The sequence below is a fragment of the Schistocerca cancellata genome, chromosome 1 (assembly GCF_023864275.1).
Source record: "Schistocerca cancellata isolate TAMUIC-IGC-003103 chromosome 1, iqSchCanc2.1, whole genome shotgun sequence".
NCBI classification, from domain to species: Eukaryota; Metazoa; Arthropoda; class Insecta; order Orthoptera; family Acrididae; genus Schistocerca; species Schistocerca cancellata.
Window position 1 is genome coordinate 1,149,258,889 of NC_064626.1, and position 25,298 is coordinate 1,149,284,186.

Genomic DNA, 25,298 nt, shown 5'->3' on the forward strand with positions numbered 1-25,298 from the left:
TTAAGTCGGGAGAGCGTGGAGGCCATGACATGAATTGCTGATCATGATCTCCACCACGACCGATCCATCGGTTATCCAATCTCCTGTTTAAGAAATGCCGAACATCATGATGGAAGTGCGGTGGAGCACCATCCTGTTGAAAGATGAAGTCGGCGCTGTCGGTCTCCAGTTGTGGCATGAGCCAATTTTCCAGCATGTCCAGATACAAGTGTCCTGTAATTTTTTCGCAGAAGAAAAAGGGGCCGTAAACTTTAAACCGTGAGATTGCACAAAACACGTTAACTTTTGGTGAATTGCGAATTTGCTGCACGAATGCGTGAGGATTCTCTACCGCCCTGATTCGCACATTGTGTCTGTTCACTTCACCATTAAGAAAAAATTTTGCTTCATCACTGAAAACAAGTTTCGCACTGAACGCATCCTCTTCCATGAGCTGTTGCAACCGCGCCGAAAATTCAAAGCGTTTGACTTTGTCATCGGGTGTCAGGGCTTGTAGCAATTGTAAACGGTAAGGCTTCTGCTTTAGCCTTTTTCGTAAGATTTTCCAAACCGTCGGCTGTGGTACGTTTAGCTCCCTGCTTGCTTTATTCGTCGACTTCCGCGGGCTACGCGTCAAACTTGCCCGCACGCGTTCAACCGTTTCTTCGTTCACTGCAGGCCGACCCGTTGATTTCCCCTTACAGAGGCATCCAGAAGCTTTAAACTGCGCATACCATCGCCGAATGGACTTAGCAGTTGGTGGATCTTTGTTGAACTTGGTCCTGAAGTGTCGTTGCACTGTTATGACTGACTGATGTGAGTGCATTTCAAGCACGACATACGCTTTCTCGGCTCCTGTCGCCATTCTGTCTCACTGCGCTCTCGAGCGCTCTGGCGGCAGAAACCTGAAGTGCGGCTTCAGCCGAACAAAACTTTATGAGTTTTTCTACGTATCTGTAGTGTGTCGTGACCATATGTCAATGAATGGAGCTACAGTGAATTTATGAAATCTCTTCAATCATTTGTAATAGCCCTGTATAAATAGCTGCCGGTTCACTAACAAAGTATTCAAGTGTGGCAGGTCTCCTGGACGGCAGGGCATTTCACACCACCGGCTACACGCAGCAGCAGAAGGGGCGCCAGCGTTCCAGTCCACGGCGGGTCGCTAGTTCGACCCTCTGAGGTTGACGCGGGGGTCTAGAGCCAACCAGCGATGGGCCACTCCATGGCTCGCTACTGCGGACTGTTGTCTTGGCTCCCCACACGCACTGGAGACAAACAGGGCGAGGGCCGCAGATGCAGCTGTCGGATCGTGGGTGCTTGTTGTCACTGCGACCCGAGCCATAACAGCGGGGACGCGCGTCACGGGCTACCATGCAGTTGTCAGTGGGTGGCGCTGAGGCAGCGCAGGATGAAGGCTGCTGAGTTGGTTGCTGGTGCAGCCCTGACGTCGCCACAACTCCGCGGCCATACAAGGCCGACATACCACAGGGCATTGCACGGGTTGCTGAGGCAGCCATTCCGCGCCAAGCCGTTTTGCAGACAGCATAGAGTGGTCCACAGCATTGCAGGACCCGGTGACGCAGACGAAGGGGATTGCAGCACTGTAGTTGGAAACAATAAATCACTTGGAAAGCTCGAACGAGTCTTAATATGGTGCCTTCTACCTCTTCCCACTACATTTGGTGTTGCAGTTACATTTAGTGTCAGAAGTTGCTACACCACATGCTCAGAATAATTTTATAAACTGTGAAAATGGACATTCCATGTGTACATCCCTAGCTATTCAAACATTTGTTTTGGAAAATAAGAAACTTTATGTTTCCAAAACATACATTCACAATAGTAATCAGATTTAAATATATAATCAAATTTTCCATGAAACATATGAGTCAAATTTATCTATGATGACAGAAGCTGAAGAAATGAACTAAAATCTGTGATGCAGCTGGGGCTTGAACCCTGGTCTCCTACTTACTAGGCAGATGTGTTAGCCATTACACCATTTTTTTTGGCCATCCTTGCGGAGGGGCCATGCTAATCATCTCTGTATCCTTTCAATTTTAGTATATGTACCGCCGAAGCGAGTACCCATCGTAGCAGTACAGGTAACACAGTTGCACAGACTATCCTAGTCCAATGCCACCCCCCCCCCCCCCAAATACAAACTTCAATTCGCAAATGCAGCTTATTTTCCCTTTCGTAAATCGTCACTATTGCTGAGGCTCAATGAATATGTAATTATGTATGATCTATAGATGACCTACAACTGAGACACGGGCAGGATTTCCCCAATTACATCCAATGCTGGGGTGCTGTTCCAATACTGGAGAGCCTCAGCAATGCTTACTACTTAAGAAGAGGAAAATACGCTGAAGGGGTGAACTGAAGTTTGTGTCAGGGTGGTCACCGGAATACAGTAGTCTGTACAGCTGTGTTCAAGAAATCGTTCACGGTGGAGAACCATACTAACATACCGACCATCGACCATCGGACAGACTCCCGTACCTGGTGTAGAGAAGAAACTTAAAGGTTTGAAAACGAATAAATCACCAGGTCGGGATGGAACCCCATTTCGATTTTACCAAGTGTACTCTACGCCACTAGCCCCTTACATAGCCTGCATTTTCGTGAATCTGTCGCACAGCACAGAGTCCCAAGTGATTGGAAAAAAGCGCAGGTGTCTACAGTATATAAGAAAGGTAAAAGAACGGACCCGAAAAATTCCAGACTAACATCCCTAAGTTCCGTTTGCTGCAGAATCCTTGAACACATTCTCAGTTCGTATGTAACAAACTTTTCTTACGGCTAAGCAGCTAATGTCCACGAATCTGCATGGTTCCAGAAATCATCACTCGTGCGAAACTCAGCTTGCCCTTTTCTCACATGATATACTGAGAACTATGGATGAAGGGAAACATGCAGAATCCATATTTCTAGATTTCTGGAAAGCATGTGACAAATGATTCAAATGGCTCTGAGCACTATGGGACTTAACTTCGAAGGTCATCAGTCCCCTAGAACTTAGAACTACATAAACCTAACTAACCTGAGGACATCACACACATCCATGCCCTAGGCAGGATTCGAACCTGCGACCGTAGCGGTCCTGCGGTTCCAGACTAGCGCCTAGAACCGCACGGCCACCGCGGCCGGCCAAAGCATGTGACATCGTGCCCATTTCAGGCTACTAACGAAGGTACAAGTATGTGGAATAAAGACTTCTTAAATAGTAGAAACCAGGATATTGTCTTCGACGGCGAGTGTTCATCAAACACAATGGTATCGTCAGGAGTCCCCCACGGAACTGTGATAGGGCCGCTATTGTTCTCTACATACATTGGCGGACAGGGTGGGCAGCAATCTGCTGTTGTTTACTGATGATGCTCTTTAGTACGGTATGGTACCACTTAGGCAAAATTTTTTAGTTGGTGTGATGAATGGCAGCTAACCCTAAATGTAGAAAAATGTAAGTTAATGCGCACGAGTAGGGAAAAAAAACCCTGTAATGTTCAGATACAGTATTAGTAATGTCCAGCTTGACACAGTCAAGTCGTTTAAATATCTGCGCGTAATGTTGCAAAGCGATAAGAGCTAGAACGAGCATGCGAAAACTGTGTTAGGGAAGGCAACTGGTCGACTCCGGTTTATTGGGAGAATTGTTTCTCTGTAAAGAAGACCGCATGCAGGACGCTGGTGCGATGTATTCTTGAGTACTGCTCGAGTGTTTGGGATCCGTACCAGGTCGGATTGAAGGAAGACCTCTAAGCAACTCAGAGGTGGTCTGCTAGATTTGTTACCGGTAGGTTCCGACAACACTGAAGTGTTACGGAGATGCTTCGAGAACACAAATGGGAATCCCTGGAGGGAAGGCGACGTTCTTTTCGAGAAACACTATTTTCGTATTTAGGCGCGAAAACACCGCGAAAAACTAAATTACACTCTAGAAGATAGGTTAACTCTCAGCAAAAAAACTTTCTCATCAACATCGTTTGGTTGCAGATGACAAGCTACCTCTAATAATCAACACAAAAGTGGTCCAGATAATTCATGCTCACCAAATGTAAAGGTATTTACAAAAAGAAACGATCTCTTGTTTGAATTAAAAATATAGATAATTTTATAATCATGTAACAAAAATGTTCACATTGCAGAAAAATAAAAATGAAAACCCACTGATGATGGCACAGTGGTGCCAAAACATGTTTTTTTTTTTAAAAAAAATCTTTATTTCATCATTATTGTGATACAAAATAACCTACTACCTGAATACATTAGTAGGTCCTATTTTTTACTATTTCTAAGTTTCTATCTGCAGCTATTATTATGTTTAACACTACAGGGTTTACTACAATCCATCATCACTATGGGAGTGTTCTGCTACTATGCTGTACTATGTTATTGTTTTTCTAGTGTTGCTTTGATTTTGGCTTCTATTGTTAAGATGCTACTTTCAGATGGTTACTTATTATAACTACTCTACCTGCAGCGTTACAAGTGTGCCAGAGTACAATACAAACCTAATTTTTTGGCCATTCCCACTGAGCTAATCCCAGTGGGAGTGCCCCTGGCACTGGGCTGGCCGGTAACTTGGTCGCTGCAGTTTTATACTATTTCTCTTATCCTAATTTTATCTTATAACTAACCTTAATCTAATGTCATGATCGGTGCTTGTCAAATCTGGTAGTAATGTACTGCCCCCCAACCATTCCGAAGACTTGGCGGATTCCAGCCGTGAAGCGACTGGCCTATTCCACGTCCCGGCGGAACAGGGGGGCGTACGCGACAAATCTGGTGTTTAATTAATGATTGTTACGTAGATATTCTTTGAGGACTTTACTTGATATTTCATTGGTTAATTGATTCAGAATGTCGAAGGTGTTTTCATGCCGGAGCAGGTGGTACGTGTCGTTGTTCGGCAGTTGTTCCCTAAGTTGGTGTGCAACATCGTCGAAGAGGGGACACTCATACACCACATGGTCTGGAATGCCCTGCACTGCTCCACAGTCACACGCTGATGCTGCCCTTTTCCCGAACCGACAGAGATATGTCGGGTAGGGACCGTGCCCAGTAAGAAAGTGCAGCAGTCCCCTTGATGGTTTGATATAGGTAAGTTCAAGGCGTTCCTTTATGCTTGGAAACAGCTCATGCGTTCTTCGGCCAGTTTCATCACTATCCCAGAGTTCCTGCCACAATTCCATTCCCCTTCTTTTGATGCTTGGTTTATCTTCTACATATACTCCCATAATTTCTTCTATCTTCTCCCTTCTATTTTTCTTGACCCAGTCCAATGGACATAGCCCCATAATACTGAAAGTGCCCCTCCTGGAGTTGTTCTGTATGCGCCTACTGACCGTAGGAGCATATTTCGCTACACTCTTCTTACGGCCACGGCAGGCATGACCCTCGTGAGCCTGTGTGCCCAGACCGCTGATCCGTAGCCTACTATGGATGTGAGGATGCTGTTATGATACAGTTTAATGAGATCAGGTGGGAGGTGAAATCTTTTGTGCCCTATTCCAATTATGTTGTTTGGCTACTGAGAGAAACGATGTTTTGCATAACTGAAAAAAAAATAATTGTTTGATAGAAACTGATGCAGGGCACTCTTTTGTGTGCGGCTTTTAAGTTTCGCTGTTTTGTCGACTGCTTTTGAGTTTCGCTCGGCTTTTCTGTCATCAGAGTGTGGGTCTACTGCTACACAAGCCCGCTGAGGCTGCGATGAAATAAGCGGATACGATCTGTGAGCGTGCCACCTGTTACAGCGCGTACCTCACTACCTGCCCCCCCCCCTCCCCCAGGTGGAGCACTTACTGCTGGTAACGCATGCTGATTTGATGCTCCCGCTGCCAGCGCACTAATCTGAATTCAGCAAACTGCCACGCGGTTAATCACGTGCGGCACACGTTTCGCGAGAGCAGAGGGGACCAACGAATTAATATACTTCAAAGAGCTACATACTTCGTTTCTCTTTTCTTCTTTCTTCCTGGTGATACTTTTTACAGCGAGGAGTTCGCCTTTTCGCTCGTTCCTCGTGTTTCACCAATTACGACTCAGAGAACTTTACGCTTACCACCGTTCATTGCGACACCATACATACTCCACGGCACACTGTGTATAAACCGGTTGCCTCACCTGTAACTTGTAACGGAACAACCTCCCCTAGCATTACTTTTCCTCAATAGTAGTTGTCGTTACCAGTATTCTTTTTCGAATTTTGGACAGGTCAATGTTATCTCAGGTGCTTTTCTGAAAACTTTCATATAATTTTATACACAGTATGTAACATTTCAAGCTAAAATTTATGAAAGGAATTACCTTATTTTGGATGCTATGTTCGGTAAGTACTAGTACTGAATGTACAGTTAAAATTAAATTTTTTGAAACATTTCAAATTACGAATTATTTGGCACAGTTAAAGTTTCTATTATTAATTACGCAATCTAGTACTGTTTATTATGTTTATTTCTGGGTTCATTTATGAAATAATAATCGAAACTAATATTAATTCATTTGTCAAGAAAAATTATAAACGCTTTGGAATATTGTTATTTCCTCTGAGTGAGACATTAGTAAGCATGCCTCTGATGTGATCGGACGTAATTTTGTATTTTGTGCGAACAATGTAATTTCTGCTTTGTTTATGTGAAAAATCAAAAGACTATGATATACTAAAATGTGAAAAATATATTAAAGTAACAACAAAGATTGTGCAACAACAATCCTCAGACTTATTTAGATCAATTCAACCATGAGGGCCGAAGATGTGAGAATTTCAGCACGAAGAACCAGACCCCTAGACAAGAAGAACTGGAGCCAACTCTACGTGAAAAGATAAGTGAACTAGAAAGTTTATTGTAATCTTCGCTCCTCTCAAATCTTCGTAACAGGATAATGTGGACAGGGGGAGTAGATTATAAACGGCAGGGTGGTTCTAGTGATGACGTCAACCATAATTCTTGGCAGTAAGGCAGCATAGCATAGTAGCGCTGTGGTTCATGAAATACCACGTTATGGCTGGCCAAATCATCACCAAACTTCCGCCATTTTACACTCTTCAGCCAGAAGTTGGAAACTGTGCGAAACAAGACTTATCCGAGGAAATGTTATTCTTCCACTGCTCCACAGTCCAGGTTTCATGGCTTCGGCACCACGTTTTCGGAATTCCAGCACACTCAGCAATTCGCTGCTTATGAAGCTCTCTTCGTATCGTTTTGGTGCTAACAGGGTTCGCGATAACGAAATTCAGTTCTGCAGCGACTTTTGCATCTCTCTTCGTCTTATTTTTGCCACAATACTCTTTAGTGACCGTGCATCACGATAACACAACAGACACTTTCGCCTGCGTAGTGGCTTCGTGGATGGCGTTTTTCCGCTTTCTCAAATGGTTCAAACTACTCTGAGCACTATGGGGCTTAAAATCTGATATCATCAGTCCCCTAGACTTAGAACTACTTAAACCTAACTAACCTAAAGTCATCACACACATCATCACACACATCCATGCCCGAGGCAGGATTCGGACCTGCGACCGTAGCGGTCGCACGGTTTCAGACTGAAGCGTCTAGAACCACTCTGTCACAGCGGCCAGCCCCGCTTTCTCTGTATGCGGTGTAAGTTCTCGATGGTGTGCCTCTTGAAACACCGAACACTTGAGGTACCTTCGTTACGGTAGAACTTAGTACACGAGCGCCAATAATCTGGCCACCTTCGCATTCACTTACCTCGTGTTAATGCACTCACAACTACATTGAATTCACAACATCCGGAGATTTATGGTTCTATATGACATTTTCGTTTATGTGGAGAGATGCATATGGGGCCTGGAGGTGGCACAGCGAACGCTGAAGCTGGTAGGCTTCAAAATAAGATGAAATACACTACTGGCCATTAAAATTGCTACACCACGAAGACGATGTGCTGCAGACGCGAAATTTAACCGAGAGGAAGAAGATGCTGCGATATGCAAATGATTAGCTTTTCAGAGCATTCACACAAGGTTGGCGCCGGTGGCGACGCCTAAAACGTGCTGACATGACGAAAGTTTCCAACCGATTTCTCATTCACAAAGAGCAGTTGACCGGCGTTGCCTGGTACAACGTTGTTGTGATGCCTCATGTAAGGAGGAGAAATGCGTACCATCACGTGTACGACTTTGATAAAGGTCGGAATGTAGCCTATAGCGATTGCGGTTTATCGTATCGCGACATTGCTGCTCGCGTTGGTCTAGATCCAACGACTGTTAGCAGAATATGGAATCGGTGGGTTCAGGAGGGTAATACGGAACGCCGTGCTGGACCCCAACGGCCCCGCATCACTAGCAGTCGAGAAGACAGGCATCTTATCCGCATGGCTGAACCGATCGTGCAGCCACGTCTCGATCCCTAAGTCAACAGATGGGGACGTTTGCAAGACAACAACCATCTGCACGAACAGTTCGACGACGTTTGCAGCAGCATGGACTATCAGCTCGGAGACCGTGGCTGCGGTTACCCTTGACGCTGCATCAGAGACAGGAGCGGCTGCGATGGTGTACTCAAAGACGAACCTGGGTGCAGGAATGGCAATTTTTTCGGATGAATCCAGGTTCTGTTTACAGCATCATGATGGTCGCATCCGTGTTTGGCGACATCGCGGTGAAGGCACATTTGAAGCGTGTATTCGTCATCGCCATACTGGCGGATCACCCGGCGTGATGGTATGGGGTGCCATTGGTTACACATCTCGGCTACCTCTTGCTCGCATTGACGGCTCTTTGAACAGTGGACGTTACATTTCAGATGTGTTACGACCCGTGGCTCTATCCTTCATTAGATCCCTGCGTAACCCTACATTTCAGCAGCATAATGCACGACCGCATGTTGCAGGTCCTGTACGGGCCTTTCTGGGTACAGAAAGTGTTCGACTGCTGCCCTGGCCACCACATTCTCCAGATCTCTCACCAACTGAAAACGTCTGGTCAATGGTGGCAGAGCAACTGGCTCGTCACAATACGCCAGTCACTACTCATGATGAACTGTGGTATCGTGTTGAAGCTGCATGGGCAGCTGTACCTGTGCACGCCATCCAAGGTCTGTTTGACTCAATGCCAAGGCGTGTCAAGGCCGTTATTATGGCTAGAGGTGGTTGTTCTGGGTACTGATTTCTCAGGATCTATGCACCCACCTTGAGTGAAAATGTAAGCACATGTCAGTTCTAGTATAATATATTTGTCCAACGAATACCCAGTTATCATATGTAATTTCTTCTTGGTGCCGCAATTTTAATGGCTAGTAGGGTAACATCTTAAGAGATACGGCTGTTGGTGAACTTCATTGACATCTACAGATATTTAACCAGCCGATCCCGTGTCCATGACGGACCAAAAGAGACTTTGGAAGTGTTGTAGACATTGCACAGGTGCCTTTCGTGGTCAAACAGGACAGCGCAATTTGCAGGCTTGGCTATCATCTGCATTTGTGTTAAAGCACGCATTTCTCGCTGTGTTCCATTGATTTTGTCCAACGCCTCTATTTGTGGCGGGGAAGGTAGCTAAAAGACCTGTACACGTCACGCAAGCGACTTTTCACTATAACGTGTTTGTTTAGAGCCACTATAAATGCAAACTTCTGTGCTGGTGACTGTTCTCCGCGCCCCGTTACTCCTGCGACGCGCCGGTGTCACCAGGCTGAGGTCACACAGCGTGATGACGTACCCTTTGATGGTCCGCGTCGCCGCTGCACAGTGAACCTCGTCTGCCAGCTCTGTGCTGTGTTGTGCAGGAGCCACCACTCTGGCTGGGGCGTGGTGCTGCTGCCGCTGCCGCCTCTCGTTGACCTCACAGCACAGCAGAGCACAGCGGGGTAGGGCGGCCGTAAAGAGGTATCGGAGCAGCAGGTGAGTCGCGCCCTCTTTGATCTCCGTCAAAGTGCACTCCGGCAGCGCACCCCGCATGGATAGCGCTCCTGCTGCCACCGCCGCCGTTACTTCTTTGAGAGCCGTTCTTCGACAGTAAAGCAGGCTTTCCTGGAAATTTTAGTATACGCTTTAAAAAAAAGGCAAGGGTCTTTTTTCTGGGGGGGGGGGGCGTGGGGGGTTTGGAGGAGAGACCAGAGAAGTGATTTCTGTTCTAATGTTATTATGCACGCAAGACTTTCGTTACTAACAGATGAAAGAAATGTTAGTAACAAAACTGCGTTACTTGCCTCTGATATACGGTAGCGTAAATCCAAGTCCACTCAGACAGTATCCACACCAAAAAAATGTTAAACGGAAAGAATCAAAGGGCTTTTTGGACAGTAACTACATACGAGGGTCCCTTCAAAAGAAATGCACACTATTTTTGTAAAAATACAGTTTTCATTCTTCATGAATGAAAGTTTTACAGTGTGTAGATACATCCTTCCCGCTTGTTTTCAAATTTACTTCAACCTGCTCCTGGGAGTGGCGCTATCACAGCATGTCTTCAAGATGGCTGCTCCACATGACGTTTCTCAGAAGCAACGTGCTCTCATAGAATTCCTGTGCTGTGAAAACGAGACAGTGGGAAACATCCACAAGAGGTTGGAAAAGGTGTATGGAGATGCTGCTGTCGATCGCAGTACAGTTATTCCGTGGGCAAGCCGGTTACGTGACGAAAGCGGGCACGGCAATATTGAGGATTGTCCTCGCAGCGGCAGGCCTCGTACTGCACACACTCCAGACAATGTGCAGAGAGGTAATGAATTGGTGCCTATTGACAGACGCATCACAGTGAACGAATTGTCACGCTACGTTGGGATATGGGAAGGAAGTGTTTGCAGAATACTGAAAGTGTTGGCGCTAAAAAAGATTTGTGCCAGGTGGGTTCCCAGGATGTTGACAGCGGCTCACAAAAATGGTTCAAATGGCTCTGAGCACTATGGGACTCAACTTCTGAGGCCAGCAGTCCCCTAGAACTTAGAACTACTTAAACCTAACTAACCTAAGGACATCACACACATCCATGCCCGAGGCAGGATTCGAACCTGCGACCGTAGCAGTCGCGCGGTTTCGGACTGAAGTGCCTAGAATCGTTTGGCCACCGCAGCCGGCGTGCCTCACAAAGAGACATGAAAAACGGTATGCAGCGAACCTTTGGTAACAGTACGAGAATGGTGGAGATGAATTTCTTGGAAAAATTGCGACATGTGATGAAACATGACTCCATCATTTTTCACCAGGGACAACGGAGCGGCATAATGCAAATTCACCCAAGAAAAATAATTCAAAACCACACCTTCGGCTGGAAAAGATGTGGCTACGTTGTTTTTCGATTCCGAAGGACTCTTGCTTGTCGACATCATGCCAAGTGTAACCACCGTAAATTCTGATGCATGTGTGACTACATTGAAGAAACTTCAAGCTCGACTGAGTCGTGTTCGACCACATCGGCAAAAGCAGGATGTTTTGCTGTTGCACGACAATGCACAGCCACATGTCAGTCAAAAAACCATGGAAGCGATCACAAAACTCGTATGGACAACACTGAAACACCCGCCTTACAGTACTGACCTGGCTCCATGTGACTATCATCTCTTTGGGAAACTGAAAGACTCTCTTCGTGGAACAAGGTTTGAAGATGATGACTCCCTTGTGCACGCTGCCAAACAGTGGCTCCAACAGGTTGGTCCAGAATTTTACCGTGCGGGTATACAGGCGCTGGTCCCAAGATGGCGTAAGGCAGTTGAGAGGGATGGAAATTATGTGCAGAAATGAAACTATTGTTCCTAAAGCATGTATCTACACACCGTAAAACTTTCTGACATGTAGAATAAAAGATGGATTTAAAAAATAGTGTGCATTTCTTCTGGAGTGACCCTCGTAGTAAGTCAAACTTCTCTGTCAAAGGCTATAATTCCTTTTTATGATGTAGAAATATTGCTACTGGAATAAATTTGTATCCCAGCTGCCTGGCACAGAGCGCACTGGATTTTATCACTTTAATCTTCCACATCGACGCTGTCAGTGGGTCGCACTCGGTTCAGGTGATCGTCGTTGACACTGCAGAGTCTTGTACCATGGGACGCAAGGAGGGGATTTTGTTTGGTGGCCGGTATCCTCTTTCTATAACAGAACTGCACTGTGTTAACAGGGTTCTTTATTTACCAGAACAGAAAGCTATTTATCTTTAAGCTAGTCCATGCGTTGTGGTACAAGCTCTTCCGCAACAGTCCACGTTAGCCTCACTGCTGGTGGACTAAAAGTCCCGCTATAAACATTACACTCTCGTAGCCGGTAATGTGAACTGACAGACACCAACTACAATACTGACTGAGTTAGGAGCTGAGCTGAATGCGACTGACTGGCCCCTTTGGTCCGCGACGGCGATCTAAGTACTGGCGGTCGAGAGGGCGTTGCGGCGCGTTGCCTGCAAGTCTGGTTTTGGCTTCTCTCTTGATAGGCGCTCTCGATTCACCGCCTATTATCGATTTCTTGCAACCTCTTTGCCGACCGGTGTCCACCAGCTGACTTTGAAGTGTATAAGTGGAAAGTATTTCTAGAATGTAGTACAGTAGTAAGTCATGTCAATAAAAGTGCATAGGAGCAGTAAATCCCTATCATTTATACACGGTATCTTGAAGGAAGTTGGAAATTTCAAAACAAGACGGCAGAAACGAAGCTAACGTGGAACACCAAAATAGAGCCTGTAACTAAGAAACTTTTAAAAATTGACCATGTGGGTGTATGAATTTTTTTGCACTTTTTTTAAAGTCCTCTGTCCATTCCCAAGACCTTTCCGACATATTAGTTAACACCTTGTATAAGTCGAAGGATGTGAAAGTGCGGCAGTGGCGGAGAAAGGTGTGACACAGAGTTGTAGGCTACCCATAATGCTAGTTAGAACTTGATGGACAAGTAAAAGCATTTGGGTCTGCTGATGACTTGCAGTTCTGTCAGAGACGGTAAAGGACTTGGAAGATCAGATGAACAAAATGGTAGGAGGTAATAAAACGAATGTTGACAAAAGTCAAACAACGGTGATGGAACCTAGTCCAACAAATTAAGGCAATACTGAACGAATTACACTACTGGCCATTAAAATTTGTACACCAAGAAGAAATGCAGATGATAAACGGGTATTCATTGGACAAATATATTATACCAGAACTGACATGTGATTACATTTACACGCAATTTGGGTGCACAGATCCTGAGAAATCAGTAACCAGAACAACCACCTTTGGCCGTAATAACGGCTTTGATACGCCTGGGCATTGAATCAAACAGAGCCCAGATGCCGTGTACAGGTACAGCTGCCCATGCAGCTTCCACACGATACTACAGTTCATCAAGAGTAGTGACGCGTATTGTGACGAGCCAGTTGCTCGGCCACCATTGACCAGACGTTTTCAATTGGAGAGAGATCTGGAGAATGTGCTGGCCAGGGCAGCAGTCGACCATTTTCCGTATCCAGAATGGCCCGTACAGGACCTGCAACCTGCGGTCGTGCATTATTTTGATGAAATGTAGGGTTTCATAGGGATCGAATGAGTGGTAGAGCCAGGGGTCGTAACACAACTGAAATGTAACGTCCACTGTTGCAAGTGCCGTCAATGCGAACAAGAGGTGACCGAGACGGGTAACTAATGGCACCCCATACCATCACGCCGGGTGATACGCCAGTATGGCGATGACGAATACACGCTTCCAATGTGCGTTCACCGTGATGTCGCCAAACACGGATGCGACCATCATGATGCTGTAAACAGAACCTGGATTCATCCGAAAAAATTACGTTTTGCCATTCGTGGACCCAGTTTCGTCGTTGAGTACACCATCGCAGGCGCTCCTGTCTGTGATGCAGCGTCAAGGGTAGCCGCAGCCATGGTCTCCCAGCTGATAGTCCATGCTGCTGCAAACGTCGTCGAACTGTTCGTGCAGATGGTTCTTGTCTTGAAAACGTCCCCACCTGTTAATCAGGTCCGTCATCTCGACTGCTAGTGATATGAGGCCGTTGGGATCCAGCTCGGCATTCCGTATTACCCTCCTGAACCCACCGATTCCATATTCTGCTAACAGTCGTTGGATCTCGACCAACGCGAACAGCAATGTCGCGATACGATAAACCGCAATCGCGATAGGCTACAATCCCACCTTTATCAAAGTTGTAAACGTGATGGTACGCATTTCTCCTCCTTACACGAGGTATCACAACAACGTTTCACCAGGAAACGCCGGTCAACTGCTGTTTGTCTATGAGAAATCGGTTGGAAACTTTCCTCATGTCAGCACGTTGTAGGTGTCGCCACCGGCGCCAACCTTGTGTGAATGCTCTGAAAAGCTAAACATTTGCGTATCACAACATCTTCTTCCTGTCGGTTAAATTTCGCGTCTGTAGTACGTAATCTTCGTGGTGTAGCAATTTTAATGGCCAGTAGTGTATATTAGGAAATGTGACAATTTTCCTGCTTGGGCAGCAAAATAGCTAACGATCGCAGAAGTAAATAGGACAATATGCAGACTAGGAAGTGGAAAATCACTTCTCAAAAAGAGAAATATGTCAATATTTCAATGTAATGGTACAAAATATCAAATTACTTTTTGCCGAAGGCTAGTTTAGTTAATCATTTGATATGTACAGATGAGGAAGGAAACTCCATACTGTTAGTTTACAAAATAGCATCTCTGGTTGTGATCTTTAGTCCTGATAAACACAGTTATTCTGCATGAACAACGGTGTATGAATACTTTATTTTCAATGACTGTATATTTTTATACGTCTGTGTGTATGTAACTACTTCTAATGGCTGTATACAGAGGTATCAACTGAAACAGCCTCAATGCTAGACCGTGTATGGGAAGCACGGGAAATGGTTCCTGTGAAGGCCGCTTGCGTACCCTTTCTGCCCATCGCCGGCTCCTTCAAACAGAGGGCGTCGCCGTTGTCCAACACCTGCTGTGCCGCCTCGGACAGCCCCTCGCCTATGGAATACCGAGTAGCCGCGTGGGGGGCCCTGCTGTCACAACAGGCGACTACAGCAAGGGGCGGGAACCCGCTGCTGACCAAGGACGGCGAACCGTTTAGGCAGCAGTTCAGCCTGGAGTGCATTTATTAACTACATTCATCACTGTATGTAGCCGTATCAACTAACATCTCCTGAGTAGAAGAGTCTCAGAATAAGTAAGACCCCCCTAGTTTTTTTACTCGGAACATATTTAACCTTAAGAGTTAGAATTAGATAACAAAATCAGTCGACAATTGATTTACATGTATTGTTTTCTTCATTATCTCTATCACGTGCTATGACCTTACGCCAACGTTGTGTAAGAGTGTTAATAAAAACTCTCATGTTTCTAAAGTTGATTTCCGTAACCCACTGTTCATATTCTCCTTCGAGCTTTCTGAAGATATGGTATACATTCTACTTTTCCCCGGTGTAAATGAACTGATCATCGGTGAAATTTAGGGAGAAACAGGCTATCATCATCTATACTAACTCCCATGTTTTTGCACTTCTTTTTCCAATTTTCAGGAGCTTCGTAGGTGCTAAGCAGCGTTCTTGTCTCAGCCTGTTGTCCAGCTTAAATCTCTATGATAGTAGCTTTCCAACTTTAACATGACAATTATTATCCGAATACAGCTTTTTATTGGTTTTTACATAACACTTTCGTATGATCAAATGATGGAAGATACAGTTTGGAATATCAACAATATTATGAAAAGAATAGATCGCTACCCACCGTAAAGAGGGCGCACTGAGTTGCAGACAGGCACAACGAAAAGACTGTCACACAATGAGCTTTCGACCAAAACCTTCTTCAGGAAAGAAATCATGTGTGTCTCCATGTTATGTGGCATTATGTTGTTGGTCATCTGTCTAACGCTGTACTGTATCATACTGTATTAGAACTGAGATGCCTTGGTAATTTGCGGAGTCATTTTTGTTCACACTTTTTGAATGAGCTTGTGACTATCCATTCTTTAAACTCAACTGGAATTTGTCCTCCACTGAGGGAGGGATTAATTAGCTTCGCGAGATGTTGAAATACTTTATTTGTCCCGGCCTTCTGCACTCCACACAAAAAGCTCCAGATCCTGATACTTTGCCGTTTCCGAAATGTTTAGCTATCTACTCTACCTCTTGTTTTGTTTACCGCTATACTTGTTGCCTATAAAGGAGCATACGTCTTGAACTTCGGATCGATCTTCTTTCAACAATTTCACATAGTATATTTTCATCTGTCTAGTCTTACCACCTAGAAGTTTATACTGCTTGTATCGTCTGAAAAGCAATATCGCCCTTCGTCAGTCCACACAACACACGTCCCCAGTCAACTACACACATCAAATAAAAAGTTTTACATCAGCTCGTTTCCCAGAGATCCGCAGTCTGTACAGAAAATTGGAATAGAGATCAACATATACTTCATGTCCGCCCTTTTTTACTCATGAAAACCTCACATTGCATGTTGTACCGCCGGCCGGTGTGGCCGATCGGTTCGAGGCGCTACAGCCTGGAACCGCGCGACCGCTACGGTCGCAGGTTCGAATCCTGCATCGGGCACGGATGTGTGTGATGTCCTTAGGTTAGTTGGGTTTAAGTAGTTCTAAGTTCTAGGGGACTGATGACCTCAGATGTTAAGTCGCATAGTGCTCAGAGCCATTTGAACCATTTTGCATGTTGTACCATCCTACACTGAGACCTTCAGAGGTGGCGATCCAGACTGCTGTACACACCGGTACCTCTAATACCCAGTAACACGCTCCCTTGCATTGAAGCATGCCTTTTTTCGTGTGACATACTATTCACAAGTTCGTCAAGGCACTGTTGGTCCGGATTGTCCCTCTCCTCAACCGCTATTCGGCGTAGATCCCTCAGTGTGCTTGGTGAGTCACGTCGTCCATAAACAGTCCTTTTCACTCTATCCCAGGCATGTTCGATAGGGTTCATGTCTGGAGAACATGCTGGTCATCCTAGTCGAGCGATGTCGTTATCCTGAAGGAAGTCATTCAGAAGATGTGCACGATGAGGGTGCGAATTGTCGTTTCATGAAGACGAATGCCTCGCCAATATGCTGCCGATATGGCTGCACTATCGGTCAGAGGATGGCATTCACGTATCGTATAGCCATTACGGAGCCTTCTATGGCCACCAGCGGCGTACGTCGGCCCCAAATGCCATCCCTAAACGTCAGGGAACCTCCACTTTGCTTCACTCGCTGGACAATGTGTCTAAGACGTTCAGTTTGACCGGGTTGCCTCCAAACACGTCTCCGACGATTGTCTGGTTGGAGGTATATCCGACACTCATCGGTGAAGAGAACGTGATGAAATCCTGAGCGGCCCACTTGGCATGTTGCTGTGCCCACCTGTACCGCGCTGCATGGTGTCGTGGTTGCTAAGATGGACCTCGCCATGGACGTCGGGTATGAAGTTGCGCCTCATGCATCCTATTGCGCACAGTTTGAGTCGTAACAAGACGTCCCGCGGCTGCACGAAAAGCATTATTCAACATGGTGGCGCTGCTGTCAGGTTTCCTCCGAGCCATAACCCCTAGGTAGCGGTCATCCACTGCCGTAATAGCCCTTGGGCGGCCTGATCGAGGCATGTCATCGACAGTTCCTATCTCTCTGTGTATCTCCTCCATGTCCGAACAACATCGCTTTGGTTCATTCAGAGACGCCTGGACACTTCCCTTGTCGAGAGCCCTTCCTGGTACAAAGTAATAATGCGGAAGCGATCGAACCACGGTATTAGCCGTCTAGGCATGGTTGAACTACAGACAACACCGTGCACCTCCTTCCTGGTGGAATGACTGGAACTGATCGGCTGTCGGACCCCCTTCGCCTAATAGCCGCTGCACATGCATGGTTGTTTACATCTTTGGGCAGGTTTAGTGACATCTCTGAACAGTCAAAGGGACTCTGTCTGTGATACAATATCCACAGTCAATGTCTATCTTCAGGAGTTCTGGGAACCGGGCTGATGAAAAACTTTTTTTGGTGTGTGTACTATCCACTTTCAGCGTTGTCAGATCACCTCAAGAGGTCCGGCTTCACCTGTCGCTGTGAGCAATGGACTTTTGCGATGTTCTCGGCTCTAAATGTCTATTGCATGCAGTTCGCTGCGGAGTGTTCCTTCGCTTCTGGTTCAGATGGACCTACAGTCACCGAGAGAGCAGCACTTCCTGTCGGGTTTGAAACCGATAGTCATTCATAAAGCACGCTACTCTTTTCCGGTCCCCGTCGTTTAGGATTTTTGTTTACGCCCATTACTCCTACGCCACGTTCTGAGGAGTGCGAGTGGTACACTGTAACACGTTGGACAGTCCGCGCAGGTACACCAACAGATCGGCAACTTCACTGACGGTGTTGTCAAGCCAACTTCCAGAGACGGCAGTACGTTTCTGCCATTTTTTTCCCACATCTTCACGTCGACCTATCTAAGAGCGCTTAACCCACTCAAACGACCGGCACATACACACCGCTTTACTGTCACGGCTGACGTCCACAGTGGAGCTTCCCTGACCGCCTGGTACCAATTTTACACTCTTCAGCGCACCAAAGCACCTGTGTAACATTGCTGTCAGTAGGGAAACTCTGCCACAAAGAATAGCGATGGGACGGACAAAGGAGCTGCGCAAGTCGCGGTGTCCTGTAGCTTTCGCCGACAGCTCAGACGACAAAGGACGGGGCTGCCAAAGGCAGGCATCCGAGGTATTCGATACCGGCGCCGGGCATCGATCAGCAGGTACCGCCTGCAGTCCGATTCGTTACGGCCGCCGCAGAGACCGGGCGCTCCCGTCGCTACGTCGCTCTGACCTCAACTGCGAGCAAACGGGGGCCGCAACAGCGATCGTAGCAACTGCCTTCTCCGTTTCCACGGATGCAGCGCCGGGTGAGAACTTGAAAAAACGTGGCGGCAAAGTGCTCGGTATTGCTCGAGAGGGAGATAGTAAGCAGAGAAGTCAAAGACAACAGAAACGCCGGTTATCTGTCCATGTCAGGCACATAAACTTAAGTAGAGAAGTGAATAAAACTTTTATTACTGTGTTACTTCGTGTGACTATCAAAGCGTCCAGGTTTATAACAAATTATTTCTTTGTCCGCAGCTTTGCCCGCGTATGTACAGGGCTATTACAAATGATTGAAGCGATTTCATAAATTCACTGTAGCTCCATTCATTGACATATGGTCACGACACACTACAGATACGTAGAAAAACTCAAAGTTTTGTTCGGCTGAAGCCGCACTTCAGGTTTCTCCTGTCAGAGCACTCGAGAGCGCAGTGAGACAAAATGCCGACAGGAGCCCAGAAAGCGTATGTCGTGCTTGAAATGCACTCACATCAGTCAGTCATAACAGTGCAACGACACTTCAGGACGAAGTTCAACAAAGATCCACCAACTGCTAACTCCATTCGGCGATGGTATGCGCAGTTTAAAGCTTCTGGATGCCTCTGTAAGGGGAAATCAACGGGTCGGCCTGCAGTGAGCGAAGAAACGGTTGAACGCGTGCGGGCAAGTTTCACGCGTAGCCCGCGGAAAATTGGCTCATGCCAGAACTGGAGACCGACAGAGCCGACTTCATCTTTCAACAGGATGGTGCTCCACCGCACTTCCATCATGATGTTCGGCATTTCTTAAACAGGAGATTGGAAAACCGATGGATCGGTCGTGGTGGAGATCATGATCAGCAATTCATGTCATGGCCTCCACGCTCTCCCGACTTAACCCCATGCGATTTCTTTCTGTGGGGTTATGTGAAAGATTCAGTGTTTAAACCTCCTCTACCAAGAAACGTGCCAGAACTGCGGGCTCGCATCAACGATGCTTTCGAACTCATTGATGGGGACATGCTGCGCCGAGTGTGGGAGGAACTTGATTATCGGCTTGATGTCTGCCGAATCACTAAAGGGGTACATATCGAACATTTGTGAATGCCTAAAAAAACTTTTTGAGTTTTTGTATGTGTGTGCAAAGCATTGTGAAAATATCTCAAATAATAAAGTTATTGTAGAGCTGTGAAATCGCTTCAATCATTTGTAATAACCCTGTATATGTCTACATCTACCTATATCTACATCTACCTATATCTACATCTACCTTATACTCCGCTAGGCACCTAAAGATGTGTGCTTTTGTGACGGAGGGTGCTTTTGGTACCACTAACTGCTCTCCCCTCCCCCCTCACCCCCCTCCAACCCCGTTCCACCCGTGAATAGCGCGTGTGAGGAATGATTGTCGGTAAGCCTCTGTATTGACTAATTAATTTTCGAATTTCCTCGTCGTGATCATTATATATGTGGAAAGAAGAAATCATTTTATTTCATTTTATTTTATTTTGACGACAACCAGTTTCAGCATTCCACTATGCCAGCTTCAGGCACCATATGCATCCTTCAAAATAAACGATAATGCCATTTAGTGCCATATATCCCTGGGTTTCGTGAATTCAAACCGTTTCAGAAATGCTTCATTCGAAAACTTGATCAGTTGCTATCCAGTCCTTGACTGAAACACTTTTGAAGCGGTTTGACTTTACGGAACCCAGGGATATGTGACACTGTATGGCATTATCGTTCATTTTGAAAGATGCATATCGGGCCTGAAGATGGCATATTGGTATGCCAAAACTGTTTGTCGTCAAAATAAAATAAGTTAGACAGCTGTTGGAGAATTTCATTTAATATTGAGAATGAAGTAAGACGTTGTCCGACACCTAGCGGAAAGTACTCTCTGGAAATTTCAATGCAAGTCACCTTTAGCTGTGGGGCGGAGGGTATTTTCTGTTGGTAAGCCTCCTTGAGGGCGTGAATCTTTCTAATTTTATCTTCATGGTCTTTTCGTGACATATATGTAAGAGGAAGTAATACTTTGGTGGAGTCTTTTAGGAACGTATGCTCCTGGAACTTTCACAAGAGACTAATCCGTCATGCAGAAAGCCTGTCTTGCAGGATACGCCAGTAGACTGAGCTCATTTGGCAGATCGATGACAGTCAGTTTCGACTGTAATGTGTCGTCGTCAGGAATAGCAATTAAAAATACTGCTAAATTTGAAATATTATTTATAGTAGCTTCTCAGCGTCAGTCGCATTTCTATTTACCGATAGTTATTGCGACAATGTATTTTGGCAGCGTGCTGCCATCATAAGACGCTTTAAAAGGAGACGTGTATTAAGTTTTAATTATAGGTCACTTTGGAGTGTGATGAGGTCAATTTGCTGTGTGTACCACTTAAGTTATGTACCGTAATTCGTCCATTTTTGGTGAACATAGACTTACCAGACAAGCACATGGTGGGGGCAGCGAGCTACCGTAACTTGACGTACCACTGGAGTTGAATGAGCATTTCCTTGACGCTTTCGCCCTTGCAAATAAACCTCTAACGAAACGTAGTACTCTTCTTTGGCTCTCTCAATCCCATGTGCTACGGACTCGTACTGACTAGCAAACCTGAAGTGCTGGACGAAAGAGAATTTTGTAAGCTACTTTCTTTGTTCGCGCACTACAATTACTGACGATTCTTTTAATGAATGTATCTAGCACCTGACTTATCCGCGATTAATTTTATTTTATGTGGGCGTTCCGCTTCAAATCATTCCGTATGCATACCCCCAGATATTTTACGGAAGTAACTGCTTACAGTGACTGTTCTGAAATTTTGTAACAACACAATAAAGGGTCTTCCTACGTATGTGTTTGCAATACGTTACATTTGTTTACGCTGCCTGCACGAACCGCCAACCCTCAGCACGCCTTTCTACATTTCGCTATAATTTTTTAGCGTGGCGACTTCCCTGTACACACCAGCATGACCCGAGAAAAGCCTCAATGAACTTCCAACGCTATCTACTAGGTCATTTACACATACTGTGAAAAGTAGCGGTGCTGTAATACTTCACTAGTGCACGCCCTAAGTTAATCTACATCTACATCTACATCTACATGAATACGCTGCAATTCACATTTAAGTGCTTGGCAGAGGGTTCGTCGAACCACTATCATACTATCTCTCTACCATTCCACTCCCGAACAGCGCGCGGGAAAAACGAACACCTAAACCTTTCTGTTCGAGCTCTGATTTCTCTTATTTTATTTTGATGATCATTCCTACCTATGTCGGTTGGGCTCAACAAAATATTTTCGCATTCGGAAGAGAAAGTTGGTGACTGATATTTCGTAAATAGATCTCGCCGCGACGAAAAACGTCTTTGTTGTAATGACTTCCATCCCAATTCGCGGCCGGCCGGAGTGGCCGAGCGGTTCTAGGCGCTTCAGTCTGGAACCGCGCGACCGCTACGGTCGCAGGTTCGAATCCTGCCTCGGGCATGGATGTGTGTGATGTACTTAGGTTAGTTAGGTTTAAGTAGTTCTAAGTTCTAGTTCTAGGGGACTGATGACCTCAGATGTTAAGTCCCATAGTTCTCAGAGCCATTTGAACCTTTTGAACCCAATTCGCGTATCATATCTGCCACACTCTCTCCCCTACTACGTGAAAATACAAAACGAGCTGCCCTGTTTTGCACCCTTTCGATGTCCTCCGTCAATCCCACCTGGTAAGGATCCCACACCGCGCAGCAATATTCTAACAGAGGACGAACGAGTGTAATGTAAGCTGTCTCTTTAGTGGACTTGTTGCATCTTCTAAGTGTCCTGCCAATGAAACGCAACCTTTGGCTCGCCTTCCCCACAATATTATCTATGTGGTCTTTCCAACTGAAGTTGTTCGTACTTTCAACACCCAGGTACTTAGTTGAATTGACAGCCTTGAGAATTGTACTATTTATCGAGTAATCGAATTCCAACGGATTTCTTTTGGAACTCATGTGGATCACCTCACACTTTTCGTTATTTAGCGTCAACTGCCACCTGCCACACCATACAGCAATCTTTTCTAAATCGCTTTGCAACTGGTACTGGTCTTCGGATGACCTTACTAGACGGTAAATTACAGCATCATCTGCGAACAACCTAAGAGAACTGCTCAGATTGTCACCCAGGTCATTTACATAGATCAGGAACAGCAATGCGAGGAAATGTACACTGCCGTTACATACACTAACACCCAGGGCAGGTAACTGGGGCATTAGCGGCCACTAATACAAACAGTGCGGTACAACTTTGGAATACTTCTCCGCATAAGATAAACATTATTTTATCACTCCCACATTTTAGTAAAACTCAAAGGTCAGTCTTACTTGATCGCTGTTCCTGCCCAGTTGCAGAATCTTTTCAACATGTGAACCACGTAGCGTAAAAGATACACGAGCAAAATATCTTTATACAAATAGCGCAAGCTGTACTACAGATTAAGCCAATCGAACAAAGTCACCCCTGAAAAAGAGGTGAACTTATATTTACATAACATCAAATATTATAGTATATAGTTATATTAAACTAATAATAAAGTGTCAGAATCTAATAAAAACGCCAATATTAGCAAAAAAAAAAAATAGGCGACATCAAGACGCGAACCACCGCCCCAACTAACATTTCATTAAGTGACAGTGACGCTGCTCACTACACTAAACCAACATCAGACGCTTAGCAACTAATCATATTATATTACCCTTGCTGGAAACCTTAATCGTAGATATGTTACCAATTGAAATTTAATTATAACAAATTGTACCAAGAACAATGGGTTTTGGGTGGATCTTGTGTGTGGCTGCCTTCAAATAGCTCACTCTCATAATACGCAAGTCACAATAATTCTTTTGCCACGAATATGATGTTTCTCATTATTTTATTGGAACGAATCACACAGTTAACAACGGGTTTTCCATTGATTCTCAATTTGCTGGTGCTCAGAAATGGCATATATACGTATAAACTTGAAATGAATGCCAATATGGCGCCCCACAACTCTGTACTGATGGGAGACGGCGTGCGTGTGACGTAGGTGGCTTTGTGCAATCTCATTGGTCAAAGCTCAGACGCACGCTCAGAATATCTGACATATCAGATATTGCTCTGCACGTTCGGAAAGACTCCCGAACGTGCTGTTCCACGCTATGACGTCATAAATTCGGCACGCTCAACGCTCAACGTTCGGATGCATGGTCCGTGTGCCGACGGCTTTAGGATGAGCCCAACTGAGGACCTGCAACAAACCTTTCTACGTACTACACACTCTGGACCTGCACCTCGATTTATGGTCTGAGTTTCAGTTTCGTATGACATCAGGGCGGCTCCCTCGTGGTTGTCCCATGCACCCTGACTGCAAGTTTGTTCGTCAGTCTGGTGATTCGACCCGTTGTGCTGCCATTTATGAACAGCATACCTCGGGGTGTTTTCCGACAGGATAACGCTCGCCAACATACTGTTGTTGTAAGACAACATGCTCTACAGAGTGTCGACATGTTGCCTTGGACTGCTCCATCACCAAGCCTGTCTCTAATTGAGCACACATGGGACGAAAAATCCAACGTCGTCCACAAACAGCATTAACCGTGCCTGATGGACGAAATGCAACAGGCATGGAACTCCGTCCCACAAACTGACATCCATCACCTGTATAACACAATGCATGCGCGTTTGCATGCTTGCATTCAACATTCTGGCGGTCACGTATCAGCCTTTCACATTTGCAGTGCTTTGTCCTGCACTTACATTAACCTGTGATCTTGCAATGTTAATCGCTTAAATCCGTTACCTACACAAATGTATTTCACAAATTTCATTACTCTACAGTAATTATTTTTTGGTGTCGCAGTTTCTTTGCGTCAATGTATATACGAGGGCTGTTCAGAAAGTAAGCTCCGATTGATCGCGAAATGGAAACGACTATGATAATCCGATAAAGCTTTGCACAGACGTGTTGGGCAGTGTCTCTAGTATGACCCTAGATAGCATCACGTCACTCCTCTCATTTCTGAGCTCACAGTGATCGCGTAAAGTTGTCTAGAGAATAGTGTCTCCCGCCAAGTACGAGGACCTGGTGAGAAATTTCGCCTGAAGCTATACAGCCAACATTACATAACTGTCGTGCAGTTTCGTCTACAAGGCAATATTCTCAGCCGCATTCTGAAGGGGCAATGAAGATGCTCCTGCATCGTTTTCAATTGGAAATGTTTGACTACCCACAATACAGCCCGTAATTGACTCCCCCTGTGTTTCATCTCTGCTCACATGAACCGCTGGCTATGAATACAACATTTTGGCACAGAAAACGAGCTGTAGGCCAGCGTAGACAATTGGCGGAAAGCACTGGCGGCTGCCTTCTATGATGAGGGTATTGGAAAGTTGGTACAACGCTACGACAAATGTCTTAGTCAGAACGGCAACTACGTAGAGAAGTAGCTGGATGGTGTAGCTAACTGTTAAAAATAAAACATTTCTAATTTTCACTGTGGTTCCCATTTCGCGATCAATCGG

The 25,298-nt window shown here is 45.6% G+C and overlaps 1 non-coding gene across 1 annotated transcript; it reads right to left on the reverse strand.

Annotated features, from left to right (window-relative positions):
• Nucleotides 1-1,962: 1,962 nt before the first annotated feature.
• LOC126097102 (U6 spliceosomal RNA) lies at nucleotides 1,963-2,070 on the reverse strand. The gene has a single exon (XR_007522090.1). It is a non-coding gene; the product is annotated as a U6 spliceosomal RNA (small nuclear RNA).
• Nucleotides 2,071-25,298: the final 23,228 nt, after the last annotated feature.